Raw genomic sequence first — 16,678 nt, forward strand, 5'->3', positions numbered from 1 at the left:
GGCTTATATCAGCATTTATATCAGCCTTACATCAGCTCATACATCAGGGCTCACATCAGTGTTTATATCAACATATCTTCTGCATTTTGCCACAGCCCATGGGATGGGAAAGCCGCCCCCTCTGCTATACATAGAGCATATCAGCGTTTTTGCATCAACTCTTGATTGATTGGATGCTGGATTTTGCAGGTGAAAGCTATGGCAAAGCACATGAGGGCGAGGCATGAGACAATAGTGTTGATGACGATGAGGATGTAGAAGATGCATACAGTGTTCTGGGATGCAAGCCAATGATGCAAGGGATGAAGAAGGAAAACTTGCACTACTCGGCTGATGATGAGGGTGGATATCGTGATGATGATGGATCCTACATAGGACATAAGCTGAGAAGACAATCTTATTCACCTCCTTGCATGATTTGAAAAGAAAAGTATATACTTGTAAACTGAAAATATAGTGGAGCAAAAGCCATTGACCCATGTGAAAAAAGTACTCTGCTAAGATAGCAATGCAAAACATTGTTACCCCTCGTTAACCAGAACTTTTTCAGTTATAAATGGATTCAGGCCATTCAAATGCTCTTAAGTCTTACCCGAAAATGATTAAGAGAAACTCAAGTATTCAAGTGCTCTTAAGTCTTAACCGAATGCTCAAGAGCAACTCAAGTATCACAAATGATGTTTTCCTAAACTAGCACATTTTCTCATGAATTCTATCCCACCATAGCACATCATACTAGGACCTATCTTGATGATGACAAACTCACGTGTCTTAGGTTTGAAGTCCTAGTAATTTCGAAGGGTGGCATGACATCCGAAGACCTTCATGCTGGAGGGATGATACGCTGGAATCCTATAGGGACATTTGCAGGGTATTGGAATGTTGGGATCACGAGGAGAAGAATTATGGAGGAAGAGGTACAAGGGGGATTTGAACCCTATGCATGATAGCAACCTCTGTATCATTAGCAACCCCTTGCCTCAGAGTAGCACAATATTTGTGAGATCCCTGTTCCCACCGAGCAACGGATTCAGGATACTGGCAGCGGAAGTAACACATCATGCGCGGGTAGGGGTCTCACACTCGGGGCCTCGCCCACGGATATCCGGACAAGAGACTAATCCGTCGGTTTGTCCAAAACTGAAACTGGAAAAACTTCCTTTACCCGGAAAGTATGGGCGATTCCACCAGGATAACTCTTTACTCTAACGTAGTCAAGATCATTACGGATCAACTGATCTGACTGCACCTTTAACGGTACTTGGTCAATTCAAGGAAGAAACTTGCACTTGGATCATTGGGATCAACGCTTTTTTCCCCATCAAGAGGCACAACCGTTGATTCCTATCCATAGAACAATTTCTATCCGGGATTTACTTCATCTATCGTAATAATAGAAATTAAATCTCGATTTACGGATCCATCAGTCCAGCCTAACCCCATCCAATCCCATGGGTTAGCCAACCGCCCAACCACTGTAGTGATGGGATCCCATTAAGAATTTGGTTAGGTTTTGTCCTGGGTACCAAGGAAAAGAGTTCCAAGGCCCCCTAGCCGGATGTTCATGCAAAAATAAAACTAGTCACACCACTCACACACCCAATATGAAATTGCCTTTTCACAGATTCAACCAGTTTAAAACAATCCTTTAATAAAACCATAGTATCACTGATCACCATCTTCCAATTTATCCGGTTGATTCATAATTTTCCCATCATTCCTTCATCAGAGTATCTATGGCATCATTGGCAACTAGGACGCTCACCACCTGTCCACATAGGGGCCGTTTCCTAGCTCCTAGCCCATAATACTCGGCAATATAATCACTTATCAAGATGGACTCTTGTTGAAGATCAGCAAGATCAACCAACAGATCCATATAAAGAGCCATGGACTCATCCATTGAAGACCAGCAAGGACAATCAACAAGATCCATGCCCGATTTCAGAAAACAACTCCTACTCTTGTTCCAATATCTTCCTCCACGCACGCATGGGTATCCTAGGCGACCCAGAGCCCGAGCACCGTATGGTCAGCACCCTCTAGGATCCTTCGCAAGTGACCTAGCGCTTCACTCATAGGCCGCTTCCTTGGTCCCTCATCCACCGTACCGGAAGCTCACCATTTTAATCGCACCGAGGCTGGTCAAGACCTCGGCCGACCTTGCTACGCGAGACGTCCTTCATTGACTCTCCGTCAGCAGTTGCAACATTATCAGTTAGGTCTCCACGACCTTAATCACAAGATGGTCACAATGCTCCCCCAGCAATCTTGACATAAAACAGTCATTTACAAACAGCATTTACAAACAGTTTACAATACAGTTTCTATTTTTACTTTCATTTTTCCACATTATCCCTCATCAAATTCAAAAACCATACCAATTAAGCTTCTCAAGCTTGAGAGGGGTTGAGAAGAGAGAATCATTGAGAAATTATAGAAAAGATCATAATTCACTATACTTATCTTATAATTTGCTTGATTCTTTGTTCACGGTAGAGGCCCCCAACCAATCAATTGGTTTAGTATGTTGATGGAGCCACCAATGGGGATTGAAGAAAGAGAGCAGTATCAAAAACTAGTGAATTATTAAAGAATTCACAGTTCTTGGCTTAGGTGGAGTAGAGTAACAATGCATAAACACTATATATTTTTCAACAAGGGGGAGGCTTCTATTTATAGGAAAAATTGAGCTCCCAACCAAACAAACTGATTCTAGAATTTTCTAAATCAGTTTGGTCAATTTTTGACCATTTTTAGGTCAGTTAAGCTAACTTTTTGGAACTAGACTTGAATGAGGAGAGAGGAGAGATGAAATATCTCAATTTTTATGAGTTTAAAACTCATTCAGGCATGTGAAATATGCACCTCCTTTAAAGAACTCCCCTTCCTTACATATGTGTCATAATGGAATCATTTTAATATTGATCATAGTTTTCTTTTTACTAATAAACCTTGTACATTTTCAACTCTTCATCTTATGTGAAATATGCACCTCCTTTAAAGAATTCCCCTTCCTTACATATGTGTCATAATGGAATCATTTTAATATTACTCATAGTTTTTTACTAATAAACCTTGTACATTTTCAACTCTTCATCTTATGTGAAATATGCACCTCCTTTAAAGAATTCCCCTTCCTTACATATGTGTCATAATGGAATCATTTTAATATTACTCATAGTTTTTTACTAATAAACCTTGTACATTTTCAACTCTTCATCTTATGTGAAATATGCACCTCCTTTAAAGAATTCCCCTTCCTTACATATGTGTCATAATGGAATCATTTTAATATTGCTCATAGTTTTTTACTAATAAACCTTGTACATTTTCAACTCTTCATCTTATGTGAAATATGCACCTCCTTTAAAGAATTCCCCTTCCTTACATATGTGTCATAATGGAATCATTTTAATATTGCTCATAGTTTTTTTACTAATAAACCTTGTACATTTTCAACTCTTCATCTTATGTGAGCATTTACTCATTTTTGGATACCCAAAATATCTCATATTTTTAATATTGCTCATAGTTTTTTACTAATAAACCTTGTACATTTTCAACTCTTCACCTTATGTGAGCATTTACTCATTTTTGGGTATCTTCTTTTTACAAATTGGATTTATCTCCTCCCTACACATGGATTGATGCTATTGGCCCATAGGAACCTTAATTGGACCATAGTCTAAAGATTTGTGAAAATCTAGACCCTTAGACTAAGGTTCTTTATACCTATTTCCAATTAATTCCAATTGCACATTGGAAAATTCTTTTTGAATTTCTGTTTCAGGGGAACTCATCTGAATTATAAGAGATGTTTTTCTATCCAAAAATATTCAAAATCTGAATATTCTCTCTCTAGAATAATTTTTCTCTCTCTAGGCTAAAATAGTTAGCAACAAGGTCTTTATATTTCTGAAGAGGGTTGATTACAGGGGAAGATACTAGACATCAAAAAGGGGTTGGGGGAGGTATCTTACATTCTACCCCACTTAAAAAACGCGAGATGTCCTCATCTCGCAGTTGGAGTATGATTTCTTTCATCATCTTCTTCTTCTTCAATCACATTCAACTTTACGCCTTGGAAGTGAACGGTTGATTTTTCCCTGGTATTCTGCTGGAGTATGGATGACTTGAGAACTGTCGGTTAACCCTTGGTTTTTCAATTGCAGTAAAGATCTGCCCTTCTTTCCTCTTCTACTTCTTCTGAAATTGTGACTGCTCTGGCTGCTGCAGTCTGAGGTGGAATTCTTTCTCTTTGGTTGCCCCTGTTTTGGAAAGGAGTTCTGAGGTTACTCTGGGTAGAGGCAGACGGTTGATTTGGAGTTCTTCTGGGGTTACCCTGGCTTGGGTGAGACGGACCCTGATTAGACTGGTATGAAGGAATTGGTCTCTGAATTCGGGTTCCTAGACTTCCCTGTCCCCTTGACATGGCAGGAGTTGGGCAGTCTTTTAACTGATGACCAAAACCTTGGCATCCAAAACACCGGTTCTCACTTCTGGGCTCATTGTTCTGCATCCTTAAAATAGATGGTCCTCCTGAGAAAGTATTTTGGGGGAAGGATCTTCCTTCACTTTGGAGTCTTCCTGCATCTTGATTCTGAATCGGTCCTTGCTGCCTCTTTGGAGGTGGAAAGTTTGAAGTACCTTCCTGGGCTTGGAATCTTTTAAAGTTAGAGGGTGCAGGTTTTGGCGGGACCTTTACTACAAAGGCTTTGGCAAAATCCTTTGCCATTTTTACTGCTTCAGCCACCATGGACACTGGTTTGGCATTTTTGACCAGTGTGTCCAAAGATTCGTTCATTGCCCGAATGAACCTGGCCATGAGCTGTTCTTCATCTAGAGGTGGTGAGTATTTGAGTAGAAGAGCAAAGGCCTGGTGATATTCTTCAATGGTTTTGTTCTCCTGCTTTAGTTCTAAAAATTCGTTCATTTTGGTTTCCAAAAATCCAGGGGGGACAAAATCTCTTTCTCAAATAGGTTTTTAGGTCATTCCAAGATTGGGTATTTCTATTTAGACGGTTGGTGTCACAGTGGTTCCTCCATGCTACCCTGGCTGTTTCCACTATTTTCAACCGGCCAAGAGCTATTTTGCTCATCTCATTATAACCTGTGACGTCAAAATACTCTTCCATGGCTTCCACCCATTTCTCCACAGTCTCACCCAGGTTCTCCCCTTCTCCTTTGAAGGGTCCTGGTTGAGTCCTATGAAGAGCCTTGCGAACATCAAGATCAATTTCGTTATCTTCAGTGATGACAGGGTTTGGCTGCTCTGCTGACGGCTACGATTTCCTTGTCTCATGATTCTGTCAAAAATTTATATATTAGAGAGAGAATAGTTATAAGATTAGAGAGGAGATTCTTATTTTTGAATACCTCAAAAACTGGGGAGAATTCTTACATTCTACCCCACTTAAAAAAAGCGCGAGATGTCCTCATCTCGTAGGAAGAGAACAACTCTTTTTCTTACGACCCAAATTATTCTGGGGTTCCTTACATTCTGGTCAACCCAACAGAATACCTTCTGAACATTCCTCCACAGGAAATTTTAGTTAAGCAAGTTCTCAATTTGTCATCCCTTAACTTGATCTACCGGTCAAGTGTTAACAGTAGCAATCTGACAGCACAACCCACTAATCTCATAGTGATTTGCTGAAATCATTATCATCATTCCAGTTATGAATATCATCACTGGGACTCGTCCCATTCATCCTCATTGTGGTTTCGCTCAGCTTATTACATTTCAACTAAATTTCAAAAATCATCATTTTTCAATCAGAATCCAAATCAATTCATCGATTCTCAAACAGAATTAAAAATCATATCAACCACATTCGAATTCATCATCTAGATAGCATTAACGCTTATAATTTCAAGTCTTATATTTACTCGTATATACTGTCAGTAAAGAGCTGCAGTATACTCTCGGTATATACGGGTAGTCAAGGCCCTTGGAATTATAAGGTAAATACCATCATGTCTAGGCCTCAGGATTCTATATAATTGCGGTACTTCCATTTGAAGACCCAATTACTAATTTATGAATTTTCAAATTGAATATCAATTTGTATGAATTATATCACACAATTACAACCTTTTTGATTCTTGATAAATTTTTGATATATTTGGCTTCTCGGTTGATCCTTATTAACCAAAAAGCTCTGATACCAATTGTGAGATCCCTGTTCCCACCGAGCAACGGATTCAGGATACTGGCAGCGGAAGTAACACATCATGCGTGGGTAGGGGTCTCACACTCGGGGCCTCGCCCACCGATATCCAGACAAGAGACTAATCCATCGGTTTGTCCGAAATCGAAACTGGAAAAACTTCCTTTACCCGGAAAGTATGGGCGATTCCACCAGGATAACTCTTTACTCTAACGTAGTCAAGATCATTACGGATCAACTGATCTGACTGCACCTTTAACGGTACTTGGTCAATTCAAGGAAGAAACTTGCACTTGGATCATTGGGATCAACGCTTTTTTCCCCATCAAGAGGCACAGCCGTTGATTCCTATCCATAGAACAATTTCTATCCGGGATTTACTTCATCTATCGTAATAATAGAAATTAAATCTCGATTTACGGATCCATCAGTCCAGCCTAACCCCATCCAATCCCATGGGTTAGCCAACCGCCCAACCACTGTAGTGATGGGATCCCATTAAGAATTTAGTTAGGTTTTGTCCTGGGTACCAAGGAAAAGAGTTCCAAGGCCCCCTAGCCAGATGTTCATGCAAAAATAAAACTAGTCACACCACTCACACACCCAATATGAAATTGCCTTTTCACAGATTCAACCAGTTTAAAACAATCCTTTAATAAAACCATAGTATCACTGATCACCATCTTCCAATTTATCCGGTTGATTCATAATTTTCCCATCATTCCTTCATCAGAGTATCTATGGCATCATTGGCAACTAGGACGCTCACCACCTGTCCACATAGGGGCCGTTTCCTAGCTCCTAGCCCATAATACTCGGCAATATAATCACTTATCAAGATGGACTCTTGTTGAAGATTAGCAAGATCAACCAACAGATCCATATAAAGAGCCATGGACTCATCCATTGAAGACCAGCAAGGACAATCAACCAGATCCATGCCCGATTTCAGAAAACAACTCCTACTCTTGTTCCAATATCTTCCTCCACGCACGCGTGGGTATCCTAGGCGACCCAGAGCCCGAGCACCATATGGTCAGCACCCTCTAGGATCCTTCGCAGGTGACCTAGCGCTTCACTCATAGGCCGCTTCCTTGGTCCCTCATCCACCGTACCGGAAGCTCACCATTTTAATCGCACCGAGGCTGGTCAAGACCTCGGCCGACCTTGCTACGCGAGACGTCCTTCATTGACTCTCCGTCACAGTTGCAACATTATCAGTTAGGTCTCCACGACCTTAATCACAAGATGGTCACAATGCTCCCCCAGCAATCTTGACATAAAACAGTCATTTACAAACAGCATTTACAAACAGTTTACAATACAGTTTCTATTTTTACTTTCATTTTTCCACATTATCCCTCATCAAATTCAAAAACCATACCAATTAAGCTTCTCAAGCTTGAGAGGGGTTGAGAAGAGAGAATCATTGAGAAATTATAGAAAAGATCATAATTCACTATACTTATCTTATAATTTGCTTGATTCTTTGTTCACGGTAGAGGCCCCCAACCAATCAATTGGTTTAGTATGTTGATGGAGCCACCAATGGGGATTGAAGAAAGAGAGCAGTATCAAAAACTAGTGAATTATTAAAGAATTCACAGTTCTTGGCTTAGGTGGAGTAGAGTAACAATGCATAAACACTATATATTTTTCAACAAGGGGGAGGCTTCTATTTATAGGAAAAATTGAGCTCCTAACCAAACAAACTGATTCTAGAATTTTCTAAATCAGTTTGGTCAATTTTTGACCATTTTTAGGTCAGTTAAGCTAACTTTTTGGAACTAGACTTGAATGAGGAGAGAGGAGAGATGAAATATCTCAATTTTTATGAGTTTAAAACTCATTCAGGCATGTGAAATATGCACCTCCTTTAAAGAACTCCCCTTCCTTACATATGTGTCATAATGGAATCATTTTAATATTGCTCATAGTTTTCTTTTTACTAATAAACCTTGTACATTTTCAACTCTTCATCTTATGTGAAATATGCACCTCCTTTAAATAATTCCCCTTCCTTACATATGTGTCATAATGGAATCATTTTAATATTACTCATAGTTTTTTACTAATAAACCTTGTACATTTTCAACTCTTCATCTTATGTGAAATATGCACCTCCTTTAAAGAATTCCCCTTCCTTACATATGTGTCATAATGGAATCATTTTAATATTGCTCATAGTTTTTTACTAATAAACCTTGTACATTTTCAACTCTTCATCTTATGTGAAATATGCACCTCCTTTAAAGAATTCCCCTTCCTTACATATGTGTCATAATGGAATCATTTTAATATTGCTCATAGTTTTTTTACTAATAAACCTTGTACATTTTCAACTCTTCATCTTATGTGAGCATTTACTCATTTTTGGATACCCAAAATATCTCATATTTTTAATATTGCTCATAGTTTTTTACTAATAAACCTTGTACATTTTCAACTCTTCACCTTATGTGAGCATTTACTCATTTTTGGGTATCTTCTTTTTACAAATTGGATTTATCTCCTCCCTACACATGGATTGATGCTATTGGCCCATAGGAACCTTAATTGGACCATAGTCTAAAGATTTGTGAAAATCTAGACCCTTAGACTAAGGTTCTTTATACCTATTTCCAATTAATTCCAATTGCACATTGGAAAATTCTTTTTGAATTTCTGTTTTAGGGAAACTCATCTGAATTATAAGAGATATTTTTCTATCCAAAAATATTCAAAATCTGAATATTCTCTCTCTAGAATAATTTTTCTCTCTCTAGGCTAAAATAGTTAGCAACAAGGTCTTTATATTTCTAAAGAGGGTTGATTACAGGGGAAGATACTAGACATCAAAAAGGGGTTGGGGGAGGTATCTTACAATATTGCCTTCCGGGTTTGTACCCTCTGTAGGATCAATCATCATCATGACAGCCACTCTCATCATCAGCCGAGCAGTGCACGTTTTCCTTCCTCATCAGCAATCTGGGCGTTACAATGATCTATTGCATGATGCTGGTGAGACCTTTGAGAACCTTGTCAATGCGCACCGAGAAGCATTAACAACTGTCGGCTTTGGAGAAACTATTCACACGGATGATAATGGCGGACCTAAGTACATACATGGATATATATGCTGACACATGTTAAAATGTCGTGATCTCCTGCAAGCTGGTTTAGCTTCACTACAAATAATTTTTTAAATCTCCTGACTTAAACTTGGTGAAACAGAGGCGGATGGACTATTTGAGGCATGTAGTTCATTGCTATATTGAACACACGCACACCTCATCTCCTTGAGAGCATGAAAACTTGCAGGGTTTTTAACCCGTAGCGATGGCCATGATCCAATTGCCCCCATAGACACGATACCCACCTCACTATTTTGTACATGCAACCAAAAACCCTAATGTCAGATCTCTAATGCAACCAAAACCCTAATTTCATTTGAGCATCTAGATTTACACAAAAACCCAAAATATGCCTGATGTAAGATCCTAAAATGCAAGCACAATACATACCTCCTTTGAGAGCAGAAAGACAGGACCTCGACATACTCTTTGCACAATTTCTTTGTTGACGTGTTCCCTTCCCTCGTTGTTCTAATGATAATATTTCAAATAATATTATTCCCTTCCCTCCTCTTTATTCTCTTCCCTCCACTTTTTTCAAGTTCGAATTATAATAGTTTCCTCTTTTTTTATGCATTGACTAATTTTTTCTTTCTTATAGCAAAAAAGGTTTTTTTATGAGGTTATGCTATATGTATTATGCATATATGTGAAATTAAATGTATGTATCATAGTAATTAATAATTAAATTATTAATATTTTAGTTTAAATATATACATATTATATATTTATTTTATTTATGCATACAAGCTCATATGAGAGATTCTATAAGCATAGATGTTCTTGAGAGATTATATGAGTCTATAAAAGCTCAATATAGAATTCAATGTACCTTCTGTGAAATCATGAGTACCCATTCAAATTGTTAAGAGCTTACATGAGATCATGAGAGCTTTAAGTGGTCTAGCTACAATAAGCCCTTAAGATTAACCCTAAGCCCTAAAACTTCTATTAGTCTAATAGAGCTCCAAAATATTTGAATTAAACACATGAAATGTACTCTTCCATGCCTTTTCTCATGCTACCCTTTTTATCCTATAAACTCTCAACAAACTTTATAGATGCCTCAAACTCTTTGGGTGTGTATGACTGCACATCCCCCCAAGAGTTATCATGGTTTTATGATCTACTTATCTATAAAAATATATAAGTATAGATGCCTCAAATTCCTTGGGTGTGTATGGCTGCACATCCCCATCATGGTTTTAGGACCTTCTTATCTATAAAAATATGTAATTAAATTATTTCTATAAAATAACATAGGAGAGAAATATTTTACAATGTGCTTTAGGGTTAAGGGTCTAGAGTCTAGGGTTTAGATTTAACGATCTAGGGTTATAAGGGTTTTGGGTTTTAGGATTTGGAATCTAAGGATCAGGGTTTGGGGTTTAGGATTCAAAGTTTAGAGCTTAAGGGTTTTAGGATTTAGGGTTTAGGGTATAACATTGGGGCTTAGGGTTTAGGTTTTAAGATTGAGGGTTTAGGTTTTAGGATTTTAGGTTTTTGGGTCTAGGGTTTAGGGTATAGGGTCAGGGTCTAGCATCTACAAGTTTAGGGTTTAGGGTTTGGGGTGTAACGTCTAGGGTTTAAGGTTTAGGGTCTAAGGTTGCAGAGGGATCTAAGGTTTGGGGCCTAGGGTCTAGGGTTTGGGGTTTAGGATTTAAAGTTTAGAGCTTAAGGGTTTATGCACAACTTGAATTCAGGCAACTAGGATATGATGTAAGCCACATGCTTTGAACCCGTTTGTGGTTTAGGATTCAGGACATAGAGTTTAGGGTTTAGGGTTTAGTGTTTGGAGTCTAGGGTTTAAGATTTGGGGTATAATATTTGGGGTTTTGGGTTTAGGAGTTAGGGTTTAGAATCTAGTGTTTAGGTTTTAAGATTTTGGGTTTTGGATATAGGATTTTGGGTTCTGAGTCTAGGGTCTAGGGTTCAAGAATTAAGGTTTAGGATCTAGTGTTTAGGGTTGAGGGTATAAGATCTAGGTTTAGGGCTCTAATTTGTTATATAGACTTCATTTCTTTGCTAGTTGTGAGGTGGGTTTTCTTTATGGTTATTATCATTTGCTATATAGGAAAAACTTATTCGATTAATTTCCTATATAGATATTCACATTTCCTGCATAGAAATCACTTCTTTACTAGATGTAAAGTTGGTTTTCTATATAAATATTATCATTTTTCATATAGGAACCACTTTTTTTGCTAGATAGATCAGTGTAATTTGCTAGATCAATATACAGGAAATCATCACGTTTACTAGATTGAATAAGAAAAAAAATGTGTTGAGATCTAGCAAATTTGTCCAAATTTAATAGATAGACTCAACTTTAGTATATAGGAATGTGTTTAAAGTCCCTTGTGACTCCAATACAATGCTAGGAGGAGGGGTCCCGCTAGCCCTCCTCATAGCGTTGTAGTTGTAGCCACAAAAGCAATTTTTACTCCATGATGATGATGTAGGATTTGAGGGATCAGCGACGCTACATTAGAAGAGCGCTCTATACACAAAAGCAGTGTCTACATATGTAGACTGGATTAACGACACGGACTCTAGGATGTTGACGGCCGCGTAATTGCTTTGCTCTAGTAGCCACATCACGTTTACTAGATTGAATAAGAAAAAAAATGTGTTGAGATCTAGCAAATTTGTCCAAATTTAATAGATAGACTCAACTTTAGTATATAGGAATGTGTTTAAAGTCCCTTGTGACTCCAATACAATGCTAGGAGGAGGGGTCCCGCTAGCCCTCCTCATAGCGTTGTAGTTGTAGCCACAAAAGCAATTTTTACTCCATGATGATGATGTAGGATTTGAGGGATCAGCGACGCTACATTAGAAGAGCGCTCTATACACAAAAGCAGTGTCTACATATGTAGACTGGATTAACGACACGGACTCTAGGATGTTGACGGCCGCGTAATTGCTTTGCTCTAGTAGCCACATCCTGGGCGGAAACACCACGCCGTAGCTAAGAGAGCACTAGAACAGAAGCTTTAAAGAGGTTAAGCGCAAACACCAGGCCGTAGCTAAGAGAGCTTTGAGACATCAGAGTAACGTAGCCATGTGGGTAGAGTCTAGACCTTTCTTTACACAAGATTAGGCGACCACAAGAGGAGAGAAGCTACATAGGAGAACCCTGGCCCACAGCTAGAGATTTTGAGAAGGTAAGGCAGTTGTCCTATTGGATTTAATATAATGCGAGGAGGAGGAGTCCCTCACCCGTTAGGCCTCCTCATTGCATTGTATTGAATTGATTCAATACAACTTGAAGAGGGGCCTCATATGGCACAAATTTTTACTGGTTATTTTTATCCCAACTTTTACACCTACGTGCTTCCTACCTAGGGGACCCTCTCGAGCTAGCATGCCTGCTTGTGCTTCATGCATACATATGGTAGACATGTGAGGCGTGATGAGATGAGCACAACTTGTGTTCATACAAATCCTGTTTTTTGAGCACAACTGACAATTTTAGGTCCGAATCAACACAATGCGATAGGTTCCATTCCTTTCTCAATCTTGCCTCACATTGTGTTGTATTGAATACCTTTCTTCCTCTTGTGGTATTAGTGTTATTCAAGGCTATTTTCTCGTAATAATTGATTATTTGTACATCATTGACCCTTTTGATAGGACATCAGCACAACATGATATGTGGTATTTCTCTTTAACTTTGACCCTACATCGTATTGTATTGAATACATCAAGCTGTGTGGTCCTATTAGTGTTCTTGAAGGTTAGTTTCTCTTAAATGTTGATTATTTATACATTATTGGCCCTTTTGTTTAGGAAATCAACTCATTGCAACTACAAGGCTAGCCTCATATCACATTGTATTGAATTATGCAAGCCTCGGAGTCCTTATAGGATAGTTGTCTTGTTTTGTTCACTATTTTTTACACATCTATGTAGTCATGACGTCAATACTTGCTTGTAGATGGATTTGTTCGAGATTGAGGAGGAACTTCTAGATGAAGTTGTAGAGACTCCTCAAGAGAATTGTGAGTAGACTAGCATCATCATCATCCCAAGGTAACACGTATGTTCTCTTGCGATGTGTCTGTCGACAACTTGATTCTGGCTAGATGCTCTTTTCTTGAAGAGAAATAGCACCACCTTCTGAATGCATTCACATGGACATAAAGTCGATCTAAATCTTTTAATTCATTGAAAAAAATCTAATGACTTTAATCAAATAACCTTATGCAACAAAGATTAAAAAAACATTGTGAGCATTGTAAGATTTTTTTCTTAACACTTTACCCAAGAGCGGATTTTAGAGGCAACGGAGATCATTAGATGCACAGTCCCATAGCAACATGATGGCGTTGGAGAGTGTGCTACAATGCCATGGTACTGCTGCACTCAATGTTGGGAATGTCCTTAGAAAATGTAAGCATGCCACTTTTTAGTGTTTGTCTAGCCTTCTATTGTTGAGGCTAGACCATTCAAGATGAGAATATGACTCAATTTGAGATGACTTAATTTGAGTCATCTCAAAAAAACATGAACCATGCTTGCTAAACTCGCCCTCCTTCAAGAGTCTCTTACGTATTGCTTCTTCGTAGCCATCAACACCCTAGTTTCTAGTTGCTCTTTTCTACCCTTTAGCTATAAACATAAAAGTTTTAGTTAGGACATATCATCTAGCACAACTGTAGAATATCACTCAAATTTTTCCCATCTTCTTTTTCCTTTCAAGTGCTAGTTCTTGTAGAGTACGATCTAGGCTACGATTCTCTTCCAGCACAAGCATAGTCAAAGTCACTTTCTTGGTGGTTAAAGTGTTGGGGTGGGCTACATCAAATTGACGTGGCTCGTGTATGGATCCTACTTCATCATCTACATAATATGAAACTAACCCTATTCAACTATGTTGAGAATGCAAGCTGATTGATAATAGCTAGTAAATAGCATTAGATGTGTAGATAGTAGTCTGGCAGTGTGTGAACAATAATGCAAGCTCATTGATATCTAGTGGTGGATAGCATTAGATGTGTGGATATAGCAGTGTAAGAAAATAATGGCCATGCCCAACTAGCCAAGTGTGTGTGGACATTAGTGCTGGGTTATGTTATGTGTGAACTTATCACTTGTAGAATGTGCTGATTTTGGTGAGGAGAATGAAGCTAGCTATGGAGCTTCTCTACATTGTGTGAGATGATTTGATGAGATAAATTAGGGTTTGCATGTGTCTCCACTAGTCTTATATATTCTCTTTTCATGGTGTTGAAGCTTAGGTTGCTCTCACATTAAGTGAAAACCCTAAATGTGAAGTGGTTGGAGATTGAAGCTATAAAGGTCACCGCCATTGAAGTTGTAAAGCACCATTGGAGTGAAATCTGGGATCAAATCATAGAGCTTGGCCATGGATTGTAGGTATTTAGAAGCCAAAACAAGAAAAGTTGAAGCTCTCCAATTGAAGCTTACAAGTGGAAATGTGGACAGATGAAATGTGCTAATTTGCAAACATATGAGGGAAAAAACTGTAATTTTCATAAACAACAATAACTTTCACCATGCTACTCAGAAACCAAATGTACCCTGATAGAAAGCTTGTTTTATGTAGATGTGTTTAGACTACTCAAACATTGGATTTTGAGTTATATAGCTCAAGTTATGAACAAAACAGGATAAGGGTATAGATTTGGGATGCCTACTACAACATTTAGTTGGTGTTGATGTATGTGAAGTTTGCCCATAAGCTTGGTTTAAGCTTGATATTACAAGCTAACTTGACAAATTAGAATATATGCATTATGATTGGTAAAAGAATTTACTATTGCTACATGGTATTGGAAAGCTCTTGAGAAGCTTATTTACATGTTGTTGCAAGAGGGGATTAATTTAGAGCTTATAAAAATTTGACAAGATAATTTTTATTCTTCTACTTTTCATGCCTAATACAATTATATGTGTATATGGATAAAATAAGTATACTGGAGTGCAATGTGGACATGTACATGGTTTGAGAATGATTTTTGGAATGTTTTTACATTGAGCAAGTGAATGTACAAGTGGCATCGACACTACATCAACAGGATTATGCATATATATGTATTAGCGGTAGTTGGCATTGTATCAAATTAGTTACAATCATCAAATGCACATGAGCTGAACTCACCTCCACCATCTGTCCTCAAACATTTGATCCACTATCCATACTACTTATCAAAATATGCTTTAAACTCTCTGAACTTCCCAAATGCTTCACCTTTTTCCCTCAAGAAGTAGATCTATATCATTTTATTGTAGTCATCAATGAAGGTGACATAATACCTGTAACCATTTATGGATGGGGTTTGCAACAGTGAGCTTACATCCATTCTGGAAGTCCTCAACAAAATAACCATACTCATTGAACCTTACTTACAATCCTTGCTCAACCATTTGACTCACGGATGCAAGATTCTTAGTGATGGATTGATGGCACATACAATACATCCATGTACCAAGTATTATCTCCTTCACTATGTAAAATCATAGTGCCCATCACATGCTTCATTTCAAAAGAACGATCTTCATTCCCATGACCTACATCACTAGAGGATGCATAATTATCATGATGAATTTTTCCAGCTCGTAAATCATTTTGCATCTTGTAATAGTCCCTAGCGATATGTCTAATCTCACCACAATAGTGACACTCAATGCCACTTCCATATTGTTGTTGAGGTTAACATCTACCCCTTCCTCTACAATTCGATCTAAACCTACCTTAGAAGCATGACTCTCTACCTCCTCATGCACCATACGAGGGCTAAAAATTTTATTGTTATTGTGGTGACACTCAATGCCACTTCCATATTGTTGTTGAGGTTAACATCTACCCCCTCTAGAATTCGATCTAACCCTACCTTAGAAGTATGACTTTTTACCTCCTCATGCACCATACGAGGGCTGAAAATTTTATTGTTATTGTGGTGGTTTATCTTGCCAACCATGTCCACCTATAAGTCCTCTAGATGAGGATTTCCCCTTGCTTCTTGCACCTATTTTTGTGTAAAATGCATGCTCGATTATTTTCCCACTACTACTCGATGATGTACCTAATCCAAACTTCAACTCTTCCACACAATAAGCAATGAAATCAACTCTTCAAAATCTAGGGGATCACTTCTCATAGTGATAGAAGTATTAAATGATTTGTACTCCTTGTCGAAACCTTTCAATGTAGAGTAGAAACTAAATCATCACATTGGTGCATTGATAGATTCTAATACATCTACATATGTTATCAAAATCTTTGGGATCACCACTTCTTAGAGTGATAAAAGTCTCAAATGATTTGTAATCCTCACCCAAACCTTTCTTGTAGTAGCAACCAAATCATCACCATCCATTGGTGCATTACTATATGTCAATGCATCTACATGTGCTTTGATCTCC

General features: G+C 38.2%; 1 long non-coding RNA gene across 3 annotated transcripts in view; it reads right to left on the minus strand.

Moving 5' to 3' along the window:
- Nucleotides 1-9,781, minus strand: part of LOC147602663 (uncharacterized) — a 33,728-nt gene extending 23,947 nt beyond the window's left edge. For all 3 annotated transcript variants that reach the window (XR_015265749.1, XR_015265751.1, XR_015265750.1), the window contains exons 1-2: nt 9,677-9,781; nt 9,443-9,535 (exon numbers count right to left, since the gene is read on the minus strand). This is a non-coding gene — a long non-coding RNA (uncharacterized LOC147602663). The remainder of the gene's footprint in view (nt 1-9,442; nt 9,536-9,676) is intronic.
- Between the last annotated feature and the right edge of the window lie 6,897 nt (nt 9,782-16,678).

This window comes from Cibotium barometz, chromosome 66, assembly GCF_041138505.1.
Source record: "Cibotium barometz isolate CiBa-2024 chromosome 66, ASM4113850v1, whole genome shotgun sequence".
NCBI lineage: Eukaryota > Viridiplantae > Streptophyta > Polypodiopsida > Cyatheales > Cibotiaceae > Cibotium > Cibotium barometz.